This window comes from Pristiophorus japonicus, chromosome 18, assembly GCF_044704955.1.
Source record: "Pristiophorus japonicus isolate sPriJap1 chromosome 18, sPriJap1.hap1, whole genome shotgun sequence".
Lineage (NCBI taxonomy): Eukaryota > Metazoa > Chordata > Chondrichthyes > Pristiophoridae > Pristiophorus > Pristiophorus japonicus.
The window spans coordinates 45,968,568-45,974,990 of NC_091994.1; the positions used below are offsets into that span (position 1 = coordinate 45,968,568).

At 44.1% G+C, this 6,423-nt stretch overlaps 1 protein-coding gene across 18 annotated transcripts in view; it reads left to right on the plus strand.

Annotated features, from left to right (window-relative positions):
- LOC139228683 (receptor-type tyrosine-protein phosphatase S-like) overlaps nucleotides 1–6,423 on the plus strand; it is a 592,821-nt gene that overhangs the window by 271,514 nt on the left and 314,884 nt on the right. The window lies entirely within an intron of this gene.

Genomic DNA, 6,423 nt, shown 5'->3' on the forward strand with positions numbered 1-6,423 from the left:
TTTTTGTTGTTTTTTTGTATTTTTGTAGGGTTTTTTTGTGTTTTTTTTTTAGGGCATTAAAATTCCACATTTGACAAGTGCCCCCTATAAAAGGGGAGGGGGACACTAAAAACACCAGCAATTAAAACAAATTAAACTTTAAAACATAAAATCAAATTAAAATTTGGTTGCCGGGGGTGATGATGCACTCCAGTCCCTCCGGCGCCCACCTCTCGCGGAAGGCCGCGAGCGTACCGGTGGAACTTCTCCTCATACATGTGTCTGTCTGGAGGGCAGGTGCCATTCCTTGATTAGGTTAATGACTTTCCAATTAACACCTTTTCTAGTTTGGTGAGTTTCAAAGCCACGCTTCCTTTGTAACGTGAGCTCTGCCCAGCCAGGAGACATGAACTTGGGGAAGGTGTCCATTTTGTCTCTTCAAACTTGCCTTTTCATATAATCTACACTTTTAACATTTATATATATATATACGGAATCAATTTTATCATTACTAAACACTATTATTCTTCTTACAGACTCCCTACCTTGAGGGGGAAATATCCTTATTGACTCCTCATATGGTTTATCTCCTCAGGGTTCACATATCATACACATTGAGAGGGTTCTGATAGCTCTGCTGTTTATCTTTCTGTGAGGTGGATGACTGCTGGTACAATGGGTTTTAAACTTAGAAAGAGAGAAAAGTGGATGGCCTGTCTCGGTCCCCACCTTGTAAGGTGTATGCCACACGTAGGGGATTTACTATAATACAATAACATCTCCGGCGGAGACCCTTCCCTTCCCGTATCTTCAGTGCACCGTCGCTTCTCGAAGCACATTGATGAGGTTCGTGAGTCGTGCTACAGCTCCAGCTTCTCCATCGTCCCTCGGCTTCGGGTCGTGGCCAGTATCGTCCCGACAATCATAAGGATCCATATGATGGTCTGTGGGAAACAAGATCAGTGTAGCATTTACTCTTTGACAATTTTTAACTGATTAACGCCCTTGTTCCCTGGTAACTGAATCAAATAAACCGCGGGGTTCAATCGATCTATAATCGTATGCGGTCCCCACCACCTGGGCTCAAAGGCAACTTCTTTTTCCCATAATTTGGAATCATTACTGAGTCTCCCTCCTGATATTTAAAGGGACGTACTTTCTTGTCAAAGTACCTTTTAATTTGTCTTTTTGACTTGCCCTATTTGGTGGCCACAAATCGATTGATCTGATCGGTGTGATCTACCACTCGTTCCATCCACTTGGAACTATAGTTCGGTGAGTTTCAAAGCCACGCTTCCTTTGTAACGTGAGCTCTGCCCAGCCAGGAGACATGAACTTGGGGAAGGTATCCATTTTGTCTCTTCAAACTTGCCTTTTCATATAATCTACGCTTGTAACATTTACTTTTTATATATTACAGAATCAATTTTATCATTACTAAACACTTTTATTCTTACACAATGTATCCCTGCAGCATAAGACAGCAGCTGCAGTTATATATATAAGGTATATATAAGGTAGATAATACATATTGGCCCTGAAATTCCGGTTTGGCCTTCCCGCGGGCATTTTAGAGAAAAAATACGCACCTACCTTAAGCTGGTGCCCACGTTGGACCTTCCAATGGTGTGGCCTCCTTCAATTGCGATTCGCAGCGTGTGCACATCGACACGTGCGCAGGCCGCGAGCTGGAGTCACAAGGCTCCGGGCAGCCAATCAGGCAAGGTATCATAGTAATAGGAGTTCCGCAGGGTCGTAGACTCCTGCTACTATGATTGTGATAGACACCAAACACCCAAAACACAGCCCCAAACACCCAAAACACAAATAAAAAATAGAAAATAATTACACTACATTCATTTAAATTAAAGTTATTAATGTCTTAAAAAAATAATTTCCCGATTAAAAAAAAAGTTTTTAAAATAAACTTGCCGTTGTGATAAGGGTTTGTAATGATAAAATATGTTTTAATAACTTTATTTTTATATGTTTTTGTGTTTTTTTAAAACCATTGCGCCTGTAAAAGTAGGCTATGCACCTGCTTTTTCAAGCGCAAGATTTTTGAGGACGTTTGTAAGCGTAAATGTCGGAAATTTCCACTTACACGTGTCCGCGCTCCCGATCTGGCTACAATCTGTCAAGCCAGAAACTTGACAGATCGGAAATGCAGGTTTCCAGCGCATGCACATTGCGCGCCGAAAACCGGCATTTCCGAAGCCTTCCCGGGTCCATAGGAACTCCGTGGGAGGTCAGAATTTCAGGACCATGATCATATAAGGTTTTTTCCCAATATACTTCTGTCAGTCCCTTATGATACTAACCTTTGTTAGGGTAGATTGACCAAGAGAGTGACCCAAGCTTGGGTATGGTGATGAGGACATTTACCCATGTGAGGGTACAATGATACATGGATCTACAGTAAGGTGTCAGCCGAATTGACCCATGCTAGGGTATGCTGACACAAGCATTGACACCTTCTAGGTGCAGTGGCACTGGCATTGCTCCGTGCTACTGTACAGTGACGCGAGCACTCCTACTCTCTGGTATAATTCTTCCTTTGTAAATATTGTCCTGGCCAATATTTATCCCTCAATCAACATCTCTTTAAAAAAACAGATTTTCTGGTCATTATCACATTGTTGTTTGTGGGAATTGCTGTGCGCAAATTGGCTGGCCCGTTTAGCACATTACAAAAGTGACTACAGTCCAAAAGTACTTCATTGGCTGTAAAGTGTTTGAGACGTCCGGTGATCATGAAAGGCGTTATATAACTGTAAATCTTTATTTCTTTTTTTGTGAACCCGGACATTATTTAAAATTGGGGCATTGCAGTTGAGCCCAATCCTGCTACCCTGACATCCACGTTCATCCACTTCGAAGAGGTGACATTGGGTAACGATTATGAGCAGGAACCTTACCTGATATTTTTGTGACTTGATCCAGTAGTGCTGACCAATTGTGGCTGCTTGATCAAGGGGGTTGAGGCCAATTGAGACAGGAACATAGGAACAGGAGTAAGCCATTGAGCCCCTCGAGCCTGTTCCACCATTCAGTAAGATCATGGCTGATCTGCGACCTAACTCCATAAACCCGCCGTTGGCCTACATTCCTGATTACCTTTGGTTAGCAAAAACCTATAAATCTCAGCTTTAAAATTAACAATTGATCTAGCATCAACTGCTGTTTTTGTAAGAGAGTTCCGAATTTCTACCACTCTGTGTGTGTAGAAGTGTTTCCTAATTTCAGATGAATTAATTAAGATTAATAAATTAAGATCAGCTAACTCGGCATAGAGAGGGAAGGAAACTGGGACCTTCCTGTTCTGTGCTGACTGATGGTGACTCCAAATCCCCAACGATCAAATTTAAAATCCTCGTCCTTATCTACAAAAGAGGGTCTTCCATCACCCTACCTCTGCAACCGTCACCTGTTTTGGACCCTCTCACATACCCTGGAGTTCTTTAACTCTGACCTCCTGTGCATCCCCCGCACCTCCAGCTTTAACGGCAGAACCTTCAACTTGCTACACCTTACTGTCTGCAACTCTCTCCCGAAACCCCTCTTGCCTCTACCTCCCTCCCCACCATTAAAAACCTTCTCAAACCCCATCTCATTGACCAAGCTTTCCTTCATCGTTCCTAATTTGCCCTCAAAGTCTTGATCTCCACAACATTTCTCCTCTGCAGAGCGCTTTGAAACATTTCCGTTAAAGGCATCATATTTAATTGCAAGTTGTTATTGACTGGCTGAGCTCTACCTCAGACAAACCATTTACCAGTCAATTATTTGTAGGGGTGGGGACAGAATAGTCAAGCCCGCCGTTCAGATTTCTAGAGCAACTTCATTTTAGTTGTTTCAAGCTATAACATGCGTCGCTTTTGAATGAAATGAAATTTGGTTCATTGACAGATATAGACAAAGCCAACATTCAGAAATAAAGCTGTGAGTTTAACGCTGCTGGTGATTTGCTGTAAATATCAGGTCCGCGAGAACCAGCAGTTAACGTTGAATGTTCCGGAGGTTTCCAGCGAAGCTGGGACTCCTCAACACGATTGTAATTGGTAATGTAACAGTGGATTGGGTTAAATGGAGCGTGTCGGAGGGACAATCACTGACTGGATCGAGAGCTGTCACTGAGCCGGAGAGCGAGAACAGCTCCCAGCAAAATAGAACTTGAGCAGCAAGAGTAATATCAGAAAGACGAGAGTGGAAGCCTTACGAGGAACAGGCGCAGTTCTGAAAGAAGGAAAGTGCTGATATGGGGATACAGTTCCATGGGCATCAGTCACCCTCCAGGACCTTGCTAAGTCGTCCATTTTTCAGGTAGGAGCTCAGACAGCAAGTATTGGCAGCCTATCCAACCAGAAGTGCCATCACAGCTGAGCCTGCTGCAGTCTGCACCCGCCCTCCACACATAAAAACATAAGAGCATTAGAAATAGGAACAGGATTAGGCCATACGGCCCCTCGAGCCTGCTCCACCATTTAATACAATCATGGCTGATCTGATCATGGACTCAGCTCCACTTCCCTGCCCGCTCCCCATAACCCCTTAATCCCTTATTGGTTAAGAAGCTGTCTATCTCTGTCTTAAATTTATTCAATGTCCCGGCTTCCACAGCTCTCTGAGGCAGTGAATTCCACAGATTTACAAACCTCTGAGAGAAGAAATTCCTCCTCATCTCAGTTTTAAATGGGCGGCCCCTTATTCTAAGATTATGCCCTCTATTTCTAGTCTCCCCCATCAGTGGAAACATCCTCTCTGCATCCACTTTGTCAAGCCCCCTCATAATCTTATACATTTCGATAAGATCACCTCTGATTCTTCTGAATTCCAATGAGTAAAGGCCCAACCTCCTAAATCTTTCCTCATAAGACAACCCCCTCATCTCCGGAATCAACCGAGTGAACCTTCTCTGAACTGCCTCCAAAGCAAGTATATCCTTTTGTAAATATGGAAACCAAAACTACATGGAATATTCCAGGTGTGGCCTCACGAATTCCCTGTATAACTGTAGCAAGACTTCTCTGCTTTTATACTCCATATGTACAGGGGTCACTGGATAGCGATCAGGAGCCCGAGGGCAGAGCTGTTCCAGCTATGCCTGCGTCTATGGTTTACCGTTGGTGATGCGTGATTGGAGAGCAGGAGGAGGAGTACAATGTTCCCTGCACAGTATCCACACAGCCTGTTCCTCAGATCAGCTGCTATTCCAACAGGAGCATGTTGTGTGTGTGTGACTGGTGACGACATCAGGCATCCCAAGCTCCTCGAGCTCCCAAGGATGCGATGCGTTTGTACAGTACATGAATCTGGGAGTCTGTGGATCTAGAAATGCAGGCTTGTAAGTGTGCCGTTACCAAACTTGTGATTAACACTCGCAGTCTAGAGGACAGGATCATTGTGCCAGTATGGGAGCGTGCGACTGCTGTTTGCAAGTCTTGGGTACAAGAGGATTATGCCCCTTGCAAGACAGACATGAATGTTCAAAAAGCAAACACACGAACGAATGCAAATGTGTAAACCTTACCTGCTTCTCGTTGTGATATTAATGTCTACGTCTCTCTGTTTTAAGGCTGGCCATGCCAAAGACTATTTGTCCTGTTCCTTTGACACTACTGTTTTCATAGGCTATATAACATTCATTCATCATGCCTTCAGCCTCTGCTCCCCTCTCCGAAAGTGATAAATTAGGCCTGTTTTTTGTGTGCTGTGAACTCTGTTCTGTGGATACAATGCCGTCTCCAGCAGGCTCTGTATTGGAATTGGGGCCAAGAAACTAATTAAAGTGCAGGCAACAGCCAAGTGCTCCTTTCAGCGGGGATGGCGCGCTGCCCCATGAAGGAGCTGCTGGAAACAGGAACCTGGCCTGTTAGTAGATAGCTTGAATGTGGTGATGCTTCATTATAAAAGGTGGAAATCCATCATGGATTGCCATCAAACTCCTAGCCAAGTACAATAGGGCCAGAGGACTCTACATGACTGGGAAAGCCCATGATGGTTCATCTGGTTGGACCCAGTGTCTAGGAAACATAATATCCCAGCACACCTCTCGTACGCTCACTTCAAAGTTTTCGCAGGTACTTTTCCAACTCTCTTGAATTTGTTCCCACTGCTTCCCTTGGCAGATCAACCCAAACGTACATTGCCCTCGATGTAAAGCAGTTATACCTAAACTGTCTCTTCGCCCTCCCTCTTCTAAATTTTAGGCTATGCCCTTTTGAAGAAACTATGACTATTTTAAACTTGTTTATCTTGCCTTTCGGATCCTGAATATTTAACTAAGATCTTTGAGCCTTCTCTTCACCAATGTGAACAATCCCGGCTTCTGCTGCCTCTCCTCCTAACTCAGCTGCTGAATATAGGATCTGTACAGGGATGGAGGCTAGCCTGACAGGGGCAGGTATCAAGTATACCCCCGATCGGCATGTTGAGATTAACCAG